At 37.7% G+C, this 22,037-nt stretch overlaps 1 protein-coding gene across 7 annotated transcripts in view; it reads right to left on the bottom strand.

The window, feature by feature from the left end:
- The window catches only part of OPCML (opioid binding protein/cell adhesion molecule like), a 1,045,970-nt gene that overhangs the window by 234,972 nt on the left and 788,961 nt on the right, over nt 1-22,037 (bottom strand). The gene's annotated exons all lie outside the window — the stretch shown is intronic.

The raw sequence follows: 22,037 nt of genomic DNA, 5'->3' as shown, positions 1-22,037 counted from the left end.
GCTTGTAACCCTGGCTTGGGTGAGACAAAGGCATTATATGTAACCAAAATGTTTGTACCCCCATAATATTCTGAAATAAAAAAAGATGCATGAGCTAGATGCATCTTGCTCATGCATCTCAACTGAACATTTTTTGCCTTTCATTTTTAGTCAGTCACTATATATATATATATATATATATATATATATATATATACACACACACATAAATAATTGAGTTGATTATTTATTCAATTAAATCTTACAGCTTTCACCAAAAAAAAAAAGAAAGAAAGAAAGAAAGAAAAAGAAAGTTAAAAGCTTCTGCACAGCCAAGGAAACAATCATTAGAGTGAACAGACAACCTACAGAATGGGAGAAAATATTTTCATGCTGTACATCTGATAAAAGGCTGATAACCAGAATCTATGAAGAACTCAAACAAATCAGAAAGAAAAAAATCAAACAACCCCATAAAAATGTAGGCAAAAGATATGAACAGAAGCTTTTCAAAAGAAAATATACTAATGACCAATAAACATATGAAAAAGTGCTCAACATCTCTAATCATCAAGGAAATGCAGATGAAAACCACAGAGCGATATCACCTAACTCCAGCAAGAATGGCTTTTATCAAAAAGTCCCAAAACAACAGATGCTGGCGTGGATGCAGAGAAAAAGGAACATTCATACACTGTTGGTGGGACTGCAAACTAATACAACCTTTGTGGAAAGTAGTATGGAGATACCTCAAAGAACTAAAAGTAGACCTACCATTTGATCCAGCCATCCCACTATTGGGGATTTACCCAAAGGAAAAAAAGTCATTTTAGCAAAAAGACATCTGTACTCAAATGTTTATTGTGGCATAATTCATAATCACAAAGATATGGAATCAACCCAAGAGTACGTCAATACATGAGTAGATTAATAAAATGTAGTATATGTATACCATGGACTACTACTCAGCCATAAAAAATGGTGAACTAATACCTTTTGTAACAACCTGGATGGAACTGGAGACCATTCTTGTAAGTGAAGTATCACAAGAATGGAAAAACCACATGTACCCACTATTAAATTGGAACTAATGATTAAACACTCATGGGTGCATGTGGAAGCAAAATTCAACAGAAACCAAGTAGGTGAGAGGGGGATGAGGGGGCAGATAAATTCACACCAGCTGGGTACAATGCATGTTATCCCAGTGAGGGGCCCACTTATAACTTTAACTCAAACTGTATAAAAGCAATTCATGTACCCCTATAAAATTCTTAAATTTAAAAAAATCCATAGAATGAGAGAAAATATTTGCAAATTATATACCTGATAAGTGACTTGTTTCTAGAATATATAAAGAACACTAACAAAAACACAAACAACTCATTTTTTAAAAAAAATGATCTGCGTAGATATTCCCCCCAAAGACATACAAATGGCCAATAAGCACATTAAAAGAAAATAGATATCATTACCCACCAAAGAAATGAAAATCAAACCCATAATAAAATACCACTTCATGCCCCCTTGAATGGCTATAATAGAAAGAAAGAAAAGGGAGGAAGGAAGGAAGGAAGGAAGGAAGGAAGGAAGGAAGGAAGGAAGGAAGGAAGGAAGGAAGGAAGGAAGGAGAGAAAGAGAAAGAGAAAGAGAAAGAGAAAGAGAGGAAGGAAGGAAGGGAGGGAGGGAGGAAGGAAGGAAGGAAGGAATGTAGGAAGGAAGGAAGGAAGAAGGAAGGAGAAAAGAAAAAGAGAAAGTAAAGAACTCAGGAACAAGGCAAAGATGTTTCCTCTTGCCACTTCTTTTCAACATTGTATTGAATATCTTAGCTAATGCAGTAAAACAAGAAAAGGAAATGAAAGTATACAATTAAGAAGGAAGAAATAAAACTGTCTTTGTTCACAGATGACATGATCATCAATGCAGACAATCTGAAATAACTGACCAAAAACTCTTGGAACTAATAAGTGATTTTAGCAAGGTTGCAGGATACAAAGTTAATATACAAAAGCCAGTCACTTTCTTATATCTCCCTAAGAAACAAGTAGAAGCTGAAATTAAAAACACAGTATCATTTACATTTGCACCCCCAAAATGAAATATTTAGATATAAAACTAACAAAGTATGCGTAAGGTCAATATGAAAAAAACTGCAAACCTGATGAAAGAAATCAAAAGAACTAAATAAATGGAGAGATACTCTATGTTCATGAATACAAAGAATCAATATTGTCAAGATTTCAGTTCTTCTCAATTTGGTCTATAGATTCAATGCAATCCCAGTCAAAATTCCAACAAGTTATTTTGTGGATATTGACAAACTTATTTTAAAGTTTACAAGGAGAGTGAAAAAACCCAGAATAGCCAATACAATATTGAAGGAAAAAAACAAAGTTAGAGGACTGACACTATCTGACTTCAGGAATTACTAAAAAGCTGCAGTAATGAAGAAGTGCATTATTGGCAAAAATAGACCCATATAAATATAGTCAACTGATCTCTCACAAAGGAGCAAGGACAATATAATGGAAATAAGATAGTTTTTTCAACAAATGGAACTGGAGCAGCTGGATGTTCACAAGCAAAAAAAAGGGGGGTGGGGAAAATCTAGACATCTAGACGCAGGACTTACATTTATCACAAAAATTAATGCCTAATGGAACATAGATGAAACACAAAATTCTAAAACTCCTAGAAAAGGGTAAGAGAACATCTAGATGACCTTGGGTTTGGCAATGACTTTTTAGATACAATACCAAAGGCACAATCCATGAAAGAAAGAATTAATAAACTGGACTTCATTAAAATAAAAAATTTATGCTCTACAAAAGATACTGTAAAAAGAATAAAAAGAAAAGCCACAAACTGGGAGAAAATGCTTGTAATATATATGTCTAATAAAGGACTGTTATCCCAAGTATACAAAGGATTCTTAAAACTCCATGAGAAAACAACTCATTTTAAAAAATGACTCAAATATCTTCATACAGTGGTCCCCAACATTTTTGGCACCAGGGACCAGTTTAATGGAAGACAATTTTTCCACAGACCAGTGGCAGTGGGGGGGTGGTTTCTAGATGATTGCATCACATTACATTTATTGTGCAGTAAAATCTCTCTGCTAATGATAATCTGCATTTGCAGCTGCTCCCCAGCACTAGCATCACCACCTCAGCTCCACCTCAGACCGTCAGGCATTAGATTCTCATAAGGAGCACAACCTAGATCCCTCATATGTGCAGTTTACAGTAGGTTTTGAGCTCCTATGAGAATCTAATGCCTCCACCGATCTGACAGGAGGCAAAGTTCAAGTGATGATGTCAGTGATGGGGAGCGGCTGTAAATACAGATGAAGCTTTGCTTGCCTGCCTGCCACTCACCTCCTGCTGTGTGGCTCAGTGCCTAACAGGCCACTGACTGATACCAGTCTGCAGCCTGAGGGTTGGGGACCACAGCCTTAATAAAACCTCACCAAAGAAGACATACAGATGACAAATAAGCATTTGAAAAGATGCCCCATATTATATATCATTAGAGAATTGCAAATTAAAACAATAATGAGATACCACTAACTATTAGCATGGCCAAAATCCAGAACACTGACTACACCAAATGTTAGCAAGGATGTGAAGCAACAGAGACTCTCATTCATTGCTGGTGGGAAAGCAAAATGGTTCAGCCACTTTAGAAGATAGTTTGGCAGTTTCTTAGAAAACTGAGCATGCTCTTACCATATAATCCAACAATTGTCTGCCTTACTATTTTCCCAAAGGAGTAGAAAACTTATGTCCACACAAATACCTGCAGACAGACATTTGTAGAAGCTTATTCATAACTGCCTAAATTTAGAAGCAACCATGATGTCCTTTGTAGGTGAATGGATACACTGTATACATCCAGACAACAGAATATTAATCAGCATTAGAAAGAAATGAGTTATCAAACTATGAAAAGACATGGTGAAACTTCAATGCATATTACTAAGTAAAAGAGGCCAATTCGAAAAGGCTGCATATATGATTCAGACTGTATGGCATTCTGAAAAGGCAAAACTATGGGAACAGTAAAAATATCAGTGGTTGCCAGGGGTCAAGGGGAGGGAGGGATGAATAGGCAGAACAGAGGATTTTTTAGGGCAGTGAAACTGCTCTGTATGGCCCTATAATGGTAGATATATATCACTATACATTTGTCCAAAGCCATGACATTTATACAAGCAAGAGTGAACACTATTTTGAACTATGGTCCAGGGGTAATGATGATTTGTCAATGTAGGTTCCTCAATTGTAACAAATCTACCCCTTTGGTGGGAGATATTGATGATGGGGAGGTTTTACATGTTTAAGGGAAGGGGGTATATGGAGACTCTCTGGGCCTCCCTCTCAATTTTGCTGTGAACTTAAAACTGCTCTAAAAAATAAGTTCTATTAAGGTGATGATATTAAAATATTTGAGAATATAAAAGAAATAAAAGAAATAAAATAACCAATGTTAGCTAGGGTGTGAAGAGATTGGAACTCTCAGGTGCTGCTGGTGGGAATGTAAAATGAGGCAGCTGTTTTGGAAGAGTGTGGCAGTTCCTCAGAAGGGTAAACACGAGTTACCATATGACCCAGCCACATACCCAAGAAAAATGAACACATAAGTCCACACAAAAACTTGTACACAAATGTTCATAGCAGCATTATTCATAATGTTATTAACTGATGAATGGATGAATAAAATGCAGTATATATACCCAGTGAAATATTATTCAGCCGTCTAAAAAGAATAAAGCACTGATAACATGCTTCCAACACGGATGAACCTTGAAAACATGCTAAATGGAAAAGATAGTAACAAAAGACTGCATATTGTATGATTCTCTTTATATGAAATGCTCAAAATAGGAAATAGAGAGAGAAAGAAAATAGTTTATTTGTTGCCTAGGATTGAGAAGAGAAGGTTAGAAGGAAATGGGGAGTGACTGTATTAGGTTTGAGGTTAATTTGGGGCATGATGAAAATATTCTAAAATGGATTGTGTAGCCAGTTACACTACTCTGTGAATATACTAAAAAACAACTGAAGTGCACACTTTAAATGGGTGAATTGTATGGCATATGAATTATATCTCAATAAAACCCTTCTAAAAAAAGGAGGGATATGCTTAAACCATGAAGGAGGATGTTACTGAAAAAGATACAGTTATTGCTCCTTGGTCTTCAGATATCAAAATTCATGCTAAGATTGTGAACATGTGAGTCTTATTTAATAGTTATCCCAGAGAATTATTTGGGGAAAGCAGAGGGGGTGGTAGATGATATGCATTCTCAAAGACTTTTTTTTTAGGAAAGGTTTTATCTCAATTTCTTCCTCTTCTAAGTTTTTTGCTTTGCAAAGTTCCTTGTAAACTCACATGTATTCCAGAACGTGCTTGAGTCTATAGGCTGCAGTTTCACAGGTAGCAGTGGGGCTTCAAGCGTTGTGAACCACTCTGGTTTGTCCCTGGAGCTGAATTGTCACGATCAAGCTGTCCCCTTGGGGCTGGGCTCCAGATGCTCCCGATCAGACATCTGCTTTGCTGACCCCAATCGGGCTAATGCGCACCTTACTGTGGTCCCTCTCATCAGCCCGCATCCCCTCAGGTCACCTGTATATTTTAGTAATGGTCTTCTCTAGGCGATTATCAGAATCACCTTGTATAAGGGAGTGATATTAATGGGAATGATTTCCTCTGCAATAGGAAGAGAAATCCGCCCCTTGGCGAGGTGCTAAAAGATATCCTACCATGCAGGCAGCTGCTCCGTTGCCCACATAAAGACAGACCTGATGCACCTCCCTCAGGGCCACAGAATAAAAATTTCAGGTTCAGAATCGTAAAGAGAAAAGGGCCCTGGCTCTAAGTGCAGTCAAGTGAGAAGATGCATGGAGGAGGGAGCTGGGGGCAGCAGCAGCCGTGCTACCTTTGCTGGAATTGTAACGATCCTTCATTCTTAAATGCTAATTTTGAAGTTTTCCAAGGAATTATTTTAGTTAGTGTCAACATTACAGATGACACTGTTGATAAGCTCTTTATATTCCAGTAGAGAAACTGGTCAGTGTCCGCTCTGGGGGCCTATTAGCCAGGCCCCCGCTTGCTCACTCTGGCAGTGCCGTGCCTGGCTTCATTAATGATATTGACAAGCCGCTCCCGGCTGTGAAGGATTCCGCAGTAGCAGCCGCCTGCTTGCCCTCCTGTGCCATTCTGCTGTCGCCCTACCTGTACGCACGGCATCTTTTCTCAGTCAAGCATGGGCCAGGCATGGCCTTAGTGATGGGAGAGGATCATCAAAGCCGCTAAGTCATCTCCCAAACTACCAGAATGTCTTCTGCCAAGCATGGATGGCAGTCTGTGGTTGTCCTCCTAAGCCTGGAGGACAATGCAGCTGGAAGAGAGTGAAGCCAAACGATTGTTCATCATGTTTTGACACTGCAGGACTTGCCTCCAAAATCTCATTTTCTAGTGGCGTTTCCCACCTAAGCTGACGGAATCGCTAATAAAAGACACAGCAAAGAACACAAGAATCCATGTTACTTAGAGGAAGGGGACATGAAGAAAATGCTACATCTTGTTTATATTTTATAATGTATCGTTTAAAAAACATTCTTTTCCCTCTTTTCTTTTTTACTACAGAGATGGTAAAAAGGAGTCAGTCTCTTTAAACACTTGTTAAAAGGAATAGCTTCGGAGTTCAGAGAGAGCAATCAAGTTCGGGACACTAATTAAGCACCTACATATGAGAAAGTGGGCTCAGAGCCAAGGTCTGCCTATGGCAAGCCCAGGGCAGTTTGTGCTCACAGAGCAATACACAGGTGCTAAGGAGGTTCCTCTGCAGAGAAACCAGGGAGAGAATGGAACCTTCTAGGCCAATACTTAGGTAAAGGACCTAAATAAACCATAACAGGTGATCCCTCCTCAATAAGATCTTTCTCTCATTATATAGGCAACAAATGCTAGATATTAATTTCTTTTCTCCCAGCCTTTATAATGTGTGACCCTCCTTCACCTTGGGCCCCTAAGATGTCATTCCCCTGCACGCATTCGACTCTTCACCAGCACATACCGTCTGCACAGATGTTCCCATTATTCAGACTCGGGAGTAGAGGCAAAATAACATGCTGAAGGTCACTCAGGAGAACCTCAAACTCATTTACAGAATTTTGATTCTAGGTTTAATGTTATTATCAGTTTAATATACAACTTTAAGTAGTTGAAGGAGTTTTTATTTACATTATGCTATGCTCTGATGTGGTATTAAATGACTTGCAAGAAAAAAAAAGTGAAAGTTGAGAGGTGTACTACTTTCATAGAAAAAAATTTAGTTTGTGTGTTTGTTTAAGCTTGAGATGTTCTGTAGCTCCCAAAACACACCTCTCTTACTGGAAAAAGTAAGTTGTTTGGAGTCACAAAACCCGATATCAAGTCCAAGCTCTGCTACTTACCATATATATGACTTTGGGTAACTTAAATAACTTCTCTGAACTTCAATTTCCTCACTTTTAAAATAATAATGTTAGCTACTGACATTAAGTGCTAAGTATATATATGCCAGACATTGTATTCAGAGCCATTATGTGAATTCTCTTAACATCTATGAGATAGGTGACTTTATTCCTATTTTATAGATTAATAAATTGAGTCTCAAAAAGATCAGGAATGTGGGCCGTGGTCATATAGTTAGTGAGTGGTAGAGCTAGTTTGATTGTAAAACTGATGCTTTACCCCTAATTCATATTATATCTTATTACTCAAATATAAAGCACAATATATTAGTTGACACATAAGAGTATTAAGCCATTTCCATAGGGGACACAGATATGAAATCTAAATTAAATTCTTTTGTTAGCTCTTATGGAATTTAATATACATTTTTCTAACCTCAATAGAAAAAAAGTTTCCTAACCCTGTTATGAAAATAAAAATTATAATTGTAAAACTCATGGATTAATTAATTCAACAAATGTTTCTTGAGCACCTACTGTGTGCTGAATATCATCTACACACTGAAAAGTGAACGAAAATCTTTGTTTTTGTGGAGCTTTGTTTTCAGTATGAATTTGCTTGAAAACCAACAAACAGACAGGCAAATAAATAACTTTGTAGTCATTCTTGTAAGATGATCAATGTCTCTCCTAGGTTGATTTTCTTCACTTGAATTTCTCATTTGTTCTAAAGTTATATGAAAAAAAAAGTTTGGTACAACTATTAGATATTAAAGAGTCAACATTTCTCCAGTACCCACTAAAAGCTCTCTTATTAATCCATCTTAACGTAAATAATAAACTGTTTGAGGAAGGGTTGTGATTATATAGGGCTGAGTTTTAATTTGATATCAAGACTAATGCCAGAGTTCAACTAAATTACAGACTGTCAATGGAACTTTTAAATAAGCATGTTTGCATTAGACTTGCTCCAAAAACTACTCCTAGTCAGGTTTCTTCTTGCCCTGCTATCCCCACACCAATAGTCTACTGCAAACAGTAAGAACTGGATTTTCCCTTTCAGTTTCTGTGGTCATTGGAATGGCTCTTAAATAATCCTGAATGGTGTGTCAGTCTCAGTTGAATTCAGAAATACATATACTCCCCCCGTTGGTTCTTTGACAGACCTGGAAAATTAGTCAATTTTGAGAGATTTGCTTTGCTTTCTCGAGTTCTTTGGAAATTAATCAGAAAAATTCTTTATCAAATTTTGAAGTCTAGGCTTTAATTTTCTCTAACCTACATTTTCCTTGGTTCTATCATTTTTCATGACACACCTGGTCGTGACATCCTGATTTGAGGCACCACTGCCTGTGGTGCAAGGTTCTCCTAGACAAGCTACAAGAAACTACAAAGAAGAAGACAAATGTTTCAAAATGAAATGTAGCAACCATCCTCTTTGGGAAGAAAACATTAATTACATTTTTGAAGGAGTTATAATTGGATTTTACTTCTCCCTTTTTTGATGGTTATTCACGCTATGGAGTTAACACACTCCCAACATCTTTTATTCAGTCAGTTTGAGAAAAGGAAGAAAGATTTATTTGTAATTATCAGAACAACACAGTTCCTGAGAAGTAAACACAAAGGAACAAAACCTGGCTTGGATCCCACCTCGTTAAAGATGCAAATTAGGAACAGGCCATCGAAATGGGAGGTTTCACTAATCCTTTCCCAACAATGTAAATCATTAAATTAGCCCCCAGTTCAATGGCATCTGCAGCGTGTATTCTGGTTTAACACAAGGGATCCCAAAAGGAACAGCAACTTCCTTGGGGCCTCTGTTATTGTTCTAGTTGGTATTTATTTTGAGTCATGGGGCACGAGACATGTTCACTTAATGCCTATTCCTGCCTGCTGTCATTTTATTGTCCACCCAACCTATAGGGCTGTCCATTCCTTGATTCTGGTCCATCTGTGATCTCTCTCCAATCCTTCTGGTCTATTTCCGGGTGATCAGCATCAAGCAGTCCTTCAGGTGTTGGCCCCAAGTTCCCTGAAGCAGATGTGTGCAGATCATCAATTCTAACTCAGACTGTGCAACTTGCCTTTGGGGGATGTGACAATTCAAAATACAACAGCAGTGAAAATGAAGACAGAAATCACAATGCCTTGCCTTGGAAAATGGAGTTTTAATGATATTCCAGGCTGTCTCAGTCATGATTGGCTGAATCAATTAATGAAGGTCTGATCTGTCCTTACCAAAAGAACTGGTGACAAAGACGGAGAGCTCCCTGCAGTCTACAGAAACTGACTTTAGATTAACTTACAGATAACGGAATCCGATTGACTTCACTGAAGGAATACTTCTGCCCTCAAACTCATACTCCAAGTGTAAAGCTGTTTCAAAACACCACACATTTTATACAAATGGTTTCAGTTTATGGCCAGCACATGAATTCTCTGGAACCTAAGTGTAGATTGCCTCTTATTATTCCCATTCCTTGGCTACTCAGAACGCTCCAGTAGGAGCATTTCTTATTCCGATTCTCCAGTATTCTGAGAAGGTTCATGAAGCTGTCCATTGACCCCAGGTTTCTAGGACTGTTAAAACTTTATATTCATTTCACCATGTATTCTTTCCTCCCACGTTGAGTTTTAGAATGCCGTGTTCTGGACACATCACCCACAGGTCCATTAGTAGTGTTCTCCTTCCCACCTAGACCCCATTTACAGAGGGAAACACTTCTTCTCGGAGGATAGCAAAGTCAAAAGGCTGCGGCACACAAAACCAGACAGACCTGTAAGCAGATTTGCTGACTGCTGTGCCAGAAAACAGACGTCCATCTGGGACAGCAGGGGCATTTGTTATGTTGCTCAGCAGCCCCTCAAGATATTTCTGGCTAGCTAAAACCACACAAATAATGTAGGGTCGTTTGGCAGAGACTACAACTAATTCTATTTTAAATAAGATTTACTGTAAATGTTGTAGGCACTTGATAAACTATGAATAATAACAGGAAGAATGACAATCCCCTTAGGAAATTATTTTGCCATCTCATATGTATCACTGTTAGGAATTTTTCCCTCTCTTTATGAGACCAAATCTTCCTTGGTTTATCTTTATCCCATTAAGGTCAGTTTTGCCATTTTAAATATTATGTTGATTTGAATGCTCTGCTCAAGGCTTGGACTTCTTTCTGTATCTCAATCTATGCAGTTCTTATAAACTTCTCTGCCTTAAGCTACACACACACACACACATATATGTAGCCTGTATATATATTTTATTTTTTTTAATCTGGATAGCAAGAAGTGCTATAGCATTGATTTGCAATTTGAGATCCCTGACGCAAATCTGATGTTCTTCTGCAAAACTTAAAACACAGCCTTTCTTCAACATGGAAAGCTACTTTTTTCTTTCTTTCTATTCTATTCTTTTCTTTCTAAATCTCTCAAATATTCAGAGAATTAAAAGCAGAACTCATATTTAAATTAGCTTCTCCCATGTTAATCTCACCATTTTAGGTCATATCATAGTGTTTTCCATCTCAAAGCAACTCTCCTGTTTGTCACAAAATCAACTTCCAAATTGAAGTACTAAGTACCGAGTATTTTGAAAGTGATTTGGTTCTTGTAATATCTCCAGCCTAATTTGCATCTGCCACTTTACTTTCTTTCTGAAATTGCTTCCACCCTCTCTGCAAAGCAGAGGGCTGGACTTTTTTTAAGTTAAATGTTTGATATAAAACAGATATTCTACTAATTTGCTTTGCAAATTGGGCTCCCTGTGATTTTCTGTATAATGCACTCCAAGAGACTTTAAAAATCTAGGGATAACTTGCTGTGCCATTCATACAAAGTCACTTAACCATTCTGGTTTTCACTTATCTGGAAAATGGTGATTCCACCACCTATTTCTTTAGCAGAAGGGAAGTTTATGAGGATTCCTAAAAAAAAGTTTGGAAATATTGCCTTTTTTTAGATACAAAAAACATATATGATAATAATTATTCTCAATTTTCTGTGTAGGAATCATACGATTTTTTTTTCCATGATTCTTGCCAAAAATCAAACTTAAAAACAACTGAACAAACAAAAACACCACACCTTCCTGTATGGGCAAGACACAACATGAAGATTTTTGGAAAGAAAAAGAAGCTAAATGGATGAGCACATTTTTCATCACTCATGCTCTCTGAACAAATCAAAGGAGAAACCAAAGCACGGAACTGGTTCCACAATCTAGTCCTGACTTTCCTGACTTTGCCACCACCTTGAAACCTTAGGTGTGACCGTGGGGAATCAAAGAGCTTTCCTGGGCCTCAGTTATCCAGTCTGAATTACAGGGTATTAGATGTGATGGTTGCCAAGACCTTTCCAATTAGAGGCTATAATTTAGTAATTGTCTTTTTTAACCTCTTTCAAGGAATAATAGGCTATTCAATGCAGCCTGGAAATAATGACAGTATCATTGTTTTTGATGGAATTGGTACTGGATAACCTTACATTAAGTAGCACCAGACTGCATTTTTACCAAAAGAGGATATTGTTTAATAGATTTGAAATGTTAAAAAAAAAAAGCTTTTTTGTGTGTATTTGAGACACAAAATGTTAATAAGAGGAGGTGACTGTGTTCTTTGAGCTCCTGAGCTGTCCCACGGATTATGCACAACATGGAACAAATCCTGAGGCTGCTGTTTCGGCCTGTAAAGCAGGTCTCCATAGTTATTTTTAATGCATTTCTAGGCTTATTTTCAGAATATACCAAGAAAACACTCAATAATGTCGTTTAAATTGGGAAGGGCAATTTGACTGTTATGTCGGGATTTTCACTGGATTATGTGGTGAGGTTTCCTCACGTGGAGTAAAGCCCCTCTTTGTTTTCTTATTGACTTGAAATGACAAGTTTTTGAAGATCAGAGATTGTTTGGATGACTGACAGTCCAAATTTTGCAGTTAACAGCAATGGTTTTGTTCTGAGGAGGAGGGCAAAGACACTCTCTGTGTATTGATAAAATTGTCATTCTGAAAGCCAAACCAATCTGATTCCTAGCCACAGGTATGGAAAGAGAAAAATGCCTGTGACATTATCCATTGGTTCAAAAGTAGAGCCAGTGTCAGAGATAGCTTAGAAAAACATTCACTTAGCTATATTCTTTACTGAGATGATTCAATATCATAAAATGATATTTAACATCTCTGGAGGGCAGAGAGGAGGTGTCATGATGCATGAAGAGTGGTGTTACACTGGATTTGAGAACACAGTCTGTGGAATCATTACACCTGCATTCCAACTCAACCCTGTCATTTACTCACCTGTAAGATCTTGTACAAGTTGCTCAATCTTAAGAGACTCTTCATCTCATGAGATAAGTTTTGTGAAATGTATCAACAGAATGAACGGGGCAGTTTCATTTTCCCACACTAAACATATCTTTATAACTTCTTTATAAAGAAGTTAACAAGGAATTAAAATTTGCATAGTCCCTTGAGCAAATATTTGTAGGAAAAATATTATGGGAGTGCTCCTATACAATGCTGAGAGAAAATGTCTTGTAACATACAACATGTATACAAGCAGAAGCAGCATTCTGAACAAGATTCCTGGACCACCTTCTATGAAATGGCACTGGAACACACTGGCCCAAGACTCAGAAAATTAAACAAAATATGATGTGAGTTTAGGTTTCACTTAGGCCAGATTCTTAAACTTCAGTGTGTATCAGAATCATCTGTAAGGCCCATTCAAATGAGATTACTGGGTTCCACTTCCAGAGCTTCTAGCACCTAATTACAGCACTCATTTTATATGGAGTAAATTTATTGCTGGACTCGCCAGCTTTCTCCCACTTTCTTTGCGTTTCTAACAAGTTCCCAGGTAAGGCTGATGCTTGCATACTCACTGATATGGTGAGTATACTTTGAGAACCACAAGTTTAGACAACACATTGAAGTCCCCCAGAGCCCATTAGTATAATAAAATCACTACTGTCGAAGGAAAGCTAAGAGAGCTATTGCATGAAGCAACTGGCTTATTTCTTCTCTGAATACCAGTGCTGGAGACAGAGGAAGAAAAATGGAATTGTCAGTGTAAAAAAAATTCTGGTTATGCATGCATTTATTTGATCATACATTCAAATATTATGTGTGCCTGGCATGGTTAAGTATGTACGTGTCTGTGCTCATGCATGTGTGTGTGCACAGGCACAGTGGTAGATTCTGGGCTGCAGAATAAAAGAAGAAAGACCAAGGCCATGGCATTGGGGTTATTATAGTCTAGCATTACTTCAACCCTCATCCAGCAGGATTTGGGACTATGCTATATGCCTCAGCTAGAAAGCAACTGTTAGTTTAAAGGGAAATGCCATAAGAAATTATGAGACCTCTACATAGAAAGTGCATTTGTATAAAGATAACATGCAAAACAAGCACACAAAACCTTTCAGGTTGATTCATTCTCTCATCAGAGCCCTAATAATATCAAACATTGATCTTGATGTTGCATAGGTGGGTCAGTAGATGAAAGATATTGTTCTACACACATTAGTCATTTGAGATTTGGGACAACCCTATGAAGTAGGTGCTATCATAATCCTCATTTACATGTGAAGAAACTGAGGCACTGATCATTTCTTCTTTGTTGCTAAGATAATTTTATGTTACACAATATATACTTGATGAAAAACATCTGAATATGTGAACTGTGAGTGAATGAATGGATCAGCATGCATTGAATGTTGGGAAGCTATTTTCACTCACTGCTGATACCTCCCTATCTTTCCTTGTGTTGCTATTCCCAATCAAAACTGCTAGTGTGCCCACTGGCAGCTTGCAGGGTAGGTTGAAGACTAGGTTAATGTCCTTGTGGAAAAATTATGGTCTGTTGGTTTACATGAGATCGTCCAGGTCCTTATTTGCAATTGTGCCTGCCTCTGTGTTATTTCTCCTGGCAACTAAGTCCATTTTCTTCCCAGCAGGATGGCCTCTAAAGTGTCACAGGGCTTATACTGCATGTATTTTTAAAGTGAAGGATAACAGTTATTGAGTGTCAGCTACATGTTCAGTGCTGGCCTGGGCCATCCGGTGAGAGCACCTGCTGTGCTCCCATGGAGAGTGTCAAGTATTTTGTGCCAATAACTCACTTTTGTCATCTTGTTATCAAATTGAATGCTATAAAATGGAGAATAAAAGGCCCATGTCTGTCCAGTGTCATTACCAAGTCAGATGAACATCTGATCATCGTCATGATTAAATGTTCATCTACTCAGCACAAGAGGAAAACAACATCTGAAACCAAGTCTCTTCCTTCTCCCGAAATCCATATTTGTACTTGTTACCAGCTTAGGGTGCTATTTCACAGAGTGGACCAAGGAATCTAAGCTCCAGTTGACGGTATTGACAGATTCCAGGGTGTTGATTAAGGGACATGATATAGCAAAATACCCTCCCAGTTGCAACCTAGTGTTTGCAGAATCATAAGCTTGCAGAACACGTGCTTCAATCAGCTGGCTGTGTAAGAATTCAATCAGTGTTAATCTAACACAATGCAGCACCTGCTCCCCAACTGATTTCTAGTGTTCTTCAATCAAAAGCAGCAGAAGAAAAGCATCATTTATTGCAAGCAATGTTAGCAGACCTGAAAATTCAAGAACCTGAAGTTCAATAGGAAGATCAAGTTTGCCTTTTGCTTCTCTTTCTCTCATTAGCAATACTGTGGAAAGAATGAGCTGCTATATGCAAAGAAAGTGAGAGAAAGTTGGCAAGTCCAGCACTAAATTTACTCCATATAAAATGAGTGCTGTAATTAGGTGCTGGTAATTAACACTCGTTGCCATGCAGCTCATGCATCTATAGGATCAGCCATCTTTTGGGACTTGGCAGTTTCCCCCCAAGCCACAGCATGGAACAGACAGGACAGATGACACTAGTAGGCTGCACTAAAGAGAACCTGACTATGTTGCTCCCTATTCAGTCTCAGATCCAAAGCCAGCTGGCCACTTTGGTGGAAAATTAATAAATCAATCATTTGGTGGAAAATTAATAAATCACCCAAGAGAGGTGCTTTCACTGCTATAGAAAAGAAACCATGGAAGTATAGCCCCTCTGTAATGTTAAGCTTCCAGAGGCAGGAACTAGTAAATCTTGTTCATGCAACTTCATCCCAGGTGGTTACAATGGTGCCTGGCTCAGAATAGGTGCTCCATGAATGTTTGATGAATGAATAATTAAGCAAAGCAGTCATCGCCAATATTTATGTGCAAAGATGCCACCCACTACCCAAATTCATGCCAAAATAAAATACCCATTGACCATTGTCTTGAAATTGATCATGGACCAACTTTTTACACTGATTTTAAAGGTCCCCTCCAAATGGAAATAATATAATTTTCCTAAAGTAGACACTTATGAAGAAAGGAAATCATTCTTTGCAATTCAAACTCCTAACTTGATAGTACAGTGCGTGCACAGTATTTGACTTGAGATAGAAAATCTGTGACTTACAAGTGGTGAAGAATTTGGTGTCACTGGAGAATATGTCCACAGCCGCTGGCTCCTTGCCCAGAAGGATTATTTTATAGCAGGTTGAATTCTCTACTAATTATCTTCAAAACATCTGGACTACTGGATAAACTCTATCTTAATGCACAGTACAAGAGCAAATAAGGATAATTAAACTTTGATTTCAGACAGACTGACAGGGGGAGTTGGTGGAAAACTATATTATAAGATAGAAGGCAGAGGAGACAGCTACCTCATAAAATTCCTGATCGAGACCAAAAAGCACAACTTACTGTTAATACTGCAACAGTCTGATAAATATCTACCTTAGCCTGATTATTTCGTTTGCTTTGGGAAACACCTAATCAATTCCACTGGGGCCCTAAATGATTTAAAACAAACTGTACAAACAACCACTTGATTTCATCAGAAACATGCTGCTAACAGAATTAGCACCTAAACTTCCTGTGGGCAAAGGTAATAACATCCTCCAAATGAAGAAAAAAAAATATGTATATATATGAAAATTCAGCTGAAAGATGATGACACCATACTTCATGGTAAGTGTTATAAAGCATTTTTGCCAAATGAGAAATCTGTAAATTACCTGGGTAAGCAATCAGCTCCAGATTATAATTGCCAATTTGAGAAAATTTCACCAACAATTAAGCAAAATCAAATAACCCATCTGAGGAAGTGAAGTGGTACAGGCCACCACCTTTCCCTTCTTGTTAAGGCTTTCTATAATTTGTTTTCATTTTCCTTTAGCAATTGAAACCCCATTCTATTTTACTGGACTGGAAATAATCAAGGGCCACCGTGGGGAGAGCAGACACTTCGGAACAGGAACAGGCATATAGGAGTGACAGGGTTTCAGCGTGAAAATTGGAGGCGTGGGAATCTGACTGGGATTGCTGTGACCCAGTAATAAGAATCTTAAACTATAAGAGAACACATGACATGTTATTCCAATTTATCACACCAGATTACTTCCAGAAATTAGAATACAAACTAAACTCCCTACAGGATGGTTGAAAGAGGTTTCAGATTTTATCTTTCCCTAGAACTTCTCACAGTTCTGCCATGTCTAGTTATGAATCTCGGGGAGGTCATTTAAACTCTTTGGAGCTCAACTTTCTTCTAGAGAATGAATTTATTTCCGTGTCTTAAAATCAATGTCTTTTTCTATAAATATTTGCTGAGTGCTTACTATGAGCCAAGTATTGTGCAAAGAGGATATTAAAATAAGCAACAATGGTGTTCTACATACTGTTAATTGCTTCCTCAGATCCATGTTCCCCTTCTCCCTTACTAAGAGAAAGCCAGTGCTGTTTAAGGTGGTGATGTGCCTAGATTAAAAAAATAAATAAATAAACAAAAACATGACTTCCTAGACTTTCTTACAGCCAGAGGTGACCTTGGGACTCAATTCTGTCAAAGGAAAAGTAGGCAGAACTTTGCCAAAGGATCCTGGGAATTTTGATTTTCCAGGTTCTGATGCTGCCATTCTTCTCTCTCTTTCTCTTTTTTTATTCTGGTGTAGAGTAATGAAGTAAGGTTGGATTTGCAGCAGGAATCTTGAGACCAGGAATTGATAAGAGAAAAAGAACCATAAACTAAAGGTGACACAGAGAAAGGAAAGACAACACCTGAGAGACAGCAGCTCACTGCCCAGCTCTACAAGGCATGCCTTCAGAAATCTTTGTTGAGAAAAACCAACTCCTATTTGCTTCAGCCACTGAATCTGGGCTTTGTCACTTGCAGCCAACTATGACCTCCACTGACATAACATTTCTATATGTCCTTGAGACACTTAGGAGATTACAGGCACATGTGCAAATAAATTAAAATAAAATGTAGTGAAGGTTATGAAAGATATGGAGAGAGAAAGAGAGAGAGAGATTGTTCTTTGGAAGCATAGCACCTTAACACTTTGCCTGTCCATTTGGGGTGCAGTGGTCAAGAAAATATTCCTGAAATATCATGTACTGCATAGTCCTTGAAGGATGATCACTGTATGGAGGAAAAAGAAGTGAAATTATGGTGTATTCTAAGGGGAAAAAAGTATGATGGAAGCCATGGGAGTGAGGGAGGAATGAGCAGTATCATGGGAACTTGCAATTCGAAGTGGGTAAGAGGTAAACACAACAGGAGCTTATCTATTAATAATATATTAAGAGGCTTGGGCTTTATTTTGGAGGAGATAGATGCTGAAGGTTTTCATGAAGGGGCCAATAATTTCATTAGTTCATGCTAGGCTTAGTTGACACATGGGAAAACACACTTGGCAGATCTGTGTGTACAATATATTTATTTAGTGACACATGGAGTGAAGGGTGTCTGTTCTTTGGACAAGCCAGCAGAACCTGAACTAGGAGATCTCACAAAGCACATATAGTGGCTCTTTCTCCTTCCTGACATCCGTTAAAATGATAGCAAAGGGGAAATAAAAGAAATAGCCGCATAACATCAAAGAGCATAGGAGAGGGAGAATCAGCAAATCAGGACTTTCAAGAAAATTGGTAAGTATGGAGACAGATAAACAAAAGTAGAAGAAGCGACCCACCAGGAGAGTGCCCTAGCGCAAGTGTGAGCTTGTCAACAGAATTTGGAGAGGCTTAGAATTGAAGGCAGAAGTATCAAGGGTAGGTATGAGAAGTGGGCCCCCAAACAGAGGAAGAAATGGCAAGTTCCCCCACAAATCAATTGTTCCCCGGGCCCTTCCTTTACATCTCTCTGCATACAGAACACAGGCAGCCCAGTATTCACCCAGGCAAATAGAACAAATGGTTTCTCTTTGAAATTAAGTAAGCTGCAGGGAGCTTGGCCTGCTCTAGTATTTGGGAATGCCCAACCCTAAAGATCAGTTCCATATCTGTGTTAACAAACCTTCCACCTGACAGTAAGTAAGCTGAATCACATGCAGCACCTAGACACTTTGGATTTCATGGAAGAAAGTCAGTGGGGGAAAAGCTCTACATTTATAATAGCAGACAAAACACACACTAGCTATGGTGAAATTTCAATCCAGTTTCTCACTAAGTATACATGACAATTACAAAAATAACACGAGTAAAACTTAAAAAGCAAGGCCAAGATAAACAAAGAGAACTGGTCTCAGAAGAAACAGATTATAGAAGAGAAAGTAGTTTTTTTCTAAGCAACTCTAATTTGTATTCTCAGAGATTTGAGATGATACTGTACCAATAAAATAAAAAATAAGATGCTATGTGAAAGTAATAAACAGGAGAAAATAACAAGCCCATTGCTTTATGAAAATAAAATTAATAAGCTGCAAGATAAAGTAGAGGAAATCTCTTAGAACTAGAGGAAAAAAGACAAAGATGGGACGTATATGAGAGGAAACAATATGCTGAAATGGTTAACAGAACAGACTGTGGAACCAAATTACCTCGGTTAAAATACTGCCCATCACTTAATAGCTGAGACCTAGAACATTCTCTTTATTTCCTGTGCCTCAATTTTCTTGCCTTTGAAGTGAACCTAATGTTAGCACCTACCTCTTAGGATTATTGTAAAGATAAATGAGTTAATATAATTGATATGATTAGAGTAGTTTCTGTTACAAAGTAAGTGCTACAGCCAGGGCACGGTGGCTCATGCCTGTAATTCTAGCACTCTGGGAGGCCGAGGCCGGCAGAGGTGGGTGGATCATTTGAGCTCAGCAGTTCAAGACCAGCCTGAGCAAGAGTGAGACCCTGTCTCTACTAAAAAAATAGAAAGAAATTAGCTGGACAACTAAAAATATATAGAAAAAATTAGCCAGGCATGGTGGTGCATGCCTTTAGTCCCAGCTACTTGGGAGGCTGACTGAGGCCAGGAGTTTGAGGTTGCTGTGAGCTAGGCTGATGCCATGGCACTCTAGCCTGGGCAACAGAGTGAGGCTCTGTCTCAAGAAAAAAAAAAAAAAAGAACAAAGTGCTACAAAACTTAAACACATACAGATATAGTTAACCCAAGAAATCCAATGTTGACCCCATAAAAGCTGCAAAATTAGAGAATGGGGAAAGTAGAGAAGAGGAAATTATTAAAGAAATAATAGAAGAAAATGTTCCAAAAAAAAATTTTGGCTGAGTACCAAGCAGGATGAATGGAAAATGATTCGTACATAGATACACCATTGTGAAAGTTCAAAACACTAAGAATAAAGCAACATCATGAGAGCTTCTAAAGAAAAGTAAATGTATTTTCATGCTCATATGTATAGGTCCTATATAAAGAATCAATCATCAGGGCTGACAGCAGTTTTCTTATTTTTGAATCCTGGATGAAAAAAGTTAAGTGTGACAAACTGTTTTAAAATTAAAATTCCTTTTTCCCAGTTTTATTGAGGTATAATTGACAAAGAAAAAAATTGTATATATTAAGGTATACAACATGATGTTTTAATGTATGTATACACTGTGAAATGATTACCACAATCCAGCTAATTAACCTATCCATCACTTCACATAATTACCTGTTTTGGGGGTGTGGTAAGAACATCTAAGATGTACTCTCTTAATAAATTTCAAATATGTAATACAGTATTAACTATAGCCATGATGCTGAACATAAGATTTCTAGAACTTATTCTTACTGCATAACTGAAACTTTATACCATTTGACCAACATCTGCCCATTTCCTTCACCTCCCAGTCCCTGGCAACCACCATTACACTCTGTTTCCATGAATTTGAATTTTTTAGATTCTACATATAAGTGAGATGATGCAGTGAGTTGTCTCTCTGTGCCTGACTTATTTCACTTACAATAATGTCCTCCAGGTAATCCCTGTTGTTGCAATCTTTACTAAGGCTCAATAAAATTTCATTGTGTATTTATATAGAGCACATTTTCTTTATTCTGGACACTTAGGTTGATTCCATATCTTGGCTATCGTGAATCATGCTGCAATGGACATGGTAGTGCATCCATTGCTTCAAGATACTGATTTCATTTTATTTGGATATATTCCCAGCAGTGGGTTTGCTAGATCATATGATAGTTCTATTTTTAATTTTTGGAGGAACCTCCATACTATTTTCTATAAGGGCTAGCCCATGAGCAGTATGCCTGGGTTTCTTTTTCTTCGCATCTTTTCCAACATCTATCTTTTGTCTTTTTGGTAATAGCCATTGTAACAAGGTATGAGGTGATATCTCATTGTGGTTTTGATTTGCATTTCCTTGATGATTAGTGATGTCTAATATTTTTTCATATACCTATTGGTCATTTGCATGTACTTTCTTGAGAAATGTCTACTCAGGCCCTTTGCCCACTTTTAATAGGGTTGTTTTCTTGTTATTAAGTTGATTGAGTTCTTTATGCATTTTCAATATTAACACTTTACCAGATAAAGGATCTGTAAATATTTTCTCCCATTCTCTAGGTTGTCCGTTCACCCTATTGATTGTTGTCTTTGCTGCATATAAACCTTTTTAGCTTGATGCAATCCCTTTTGTCTATTTTTTGTTGTTGTTGTTGCCTATGTTTTTGAGGTCCTATCCAAAAATCATTGCCCAGACCAATGTTAAGAAGCTTTTTCATTATGTTTTCTTCCAGTACTGCGACAATTTCAGGTTTTATATTTAAGTCTTTAATCCAGTTTGAGTTGATTTTTTTTGTATATGGTTGAGAGAAAGTTCCAAGTTCATTCTTCTGCGTATAGAGATTCAGTTTTTCCCAACATCATTTATTGAAGAAACTATTCTTTTCCTATTGTGTATTCTTGGCATCCTTATAGAACAATTGACCATAATTGTGTGGATTTATTTGGGGGTGTTCTATTCTGTTCCATTGGTCTATGAGTCCGTTTTTATGCCAGTACTGTACTATTTTGATTACCATAGCTTTGTAGTATACTTTGAAATTAGGTGGTGTGATATCTCCAGCTTTGTTCCTCTTGCTCAAGATTACTTTGGCTGTTCAGGGTCTTTTGCAGTTCCAGATGAATTTTAGAATTGTTTTTCATATTTCTGTGAAAAATGCCATTAAAATTTTGGTAAAACTTGTATGGAATCTGTAAATCATCATGAGTATTATGGAAATTTAAAGAATATTATTTGTTTCAATTCAGGAACATGAGATATCTTTCCATCTATCTGCATTATG

This window comes from Lemur catta, chromosome 7 (genome assembly GCF_020740605.2).
Source record: "Lemur catta isolate mLemCat1 chromosome 7, mLemCat1.pri, whole genome shotgun sequence".
NCBI lineage: Eukaryota > Metazoa > Chordata > Mammalia > Primates > Lemuridae > Lemur > Lemur catta.
The sequence above is the reverse complement of the archived record's forward strand: the minus strand, read 5'-3'. Positions and strand labels throughout refer to the sequence as shown.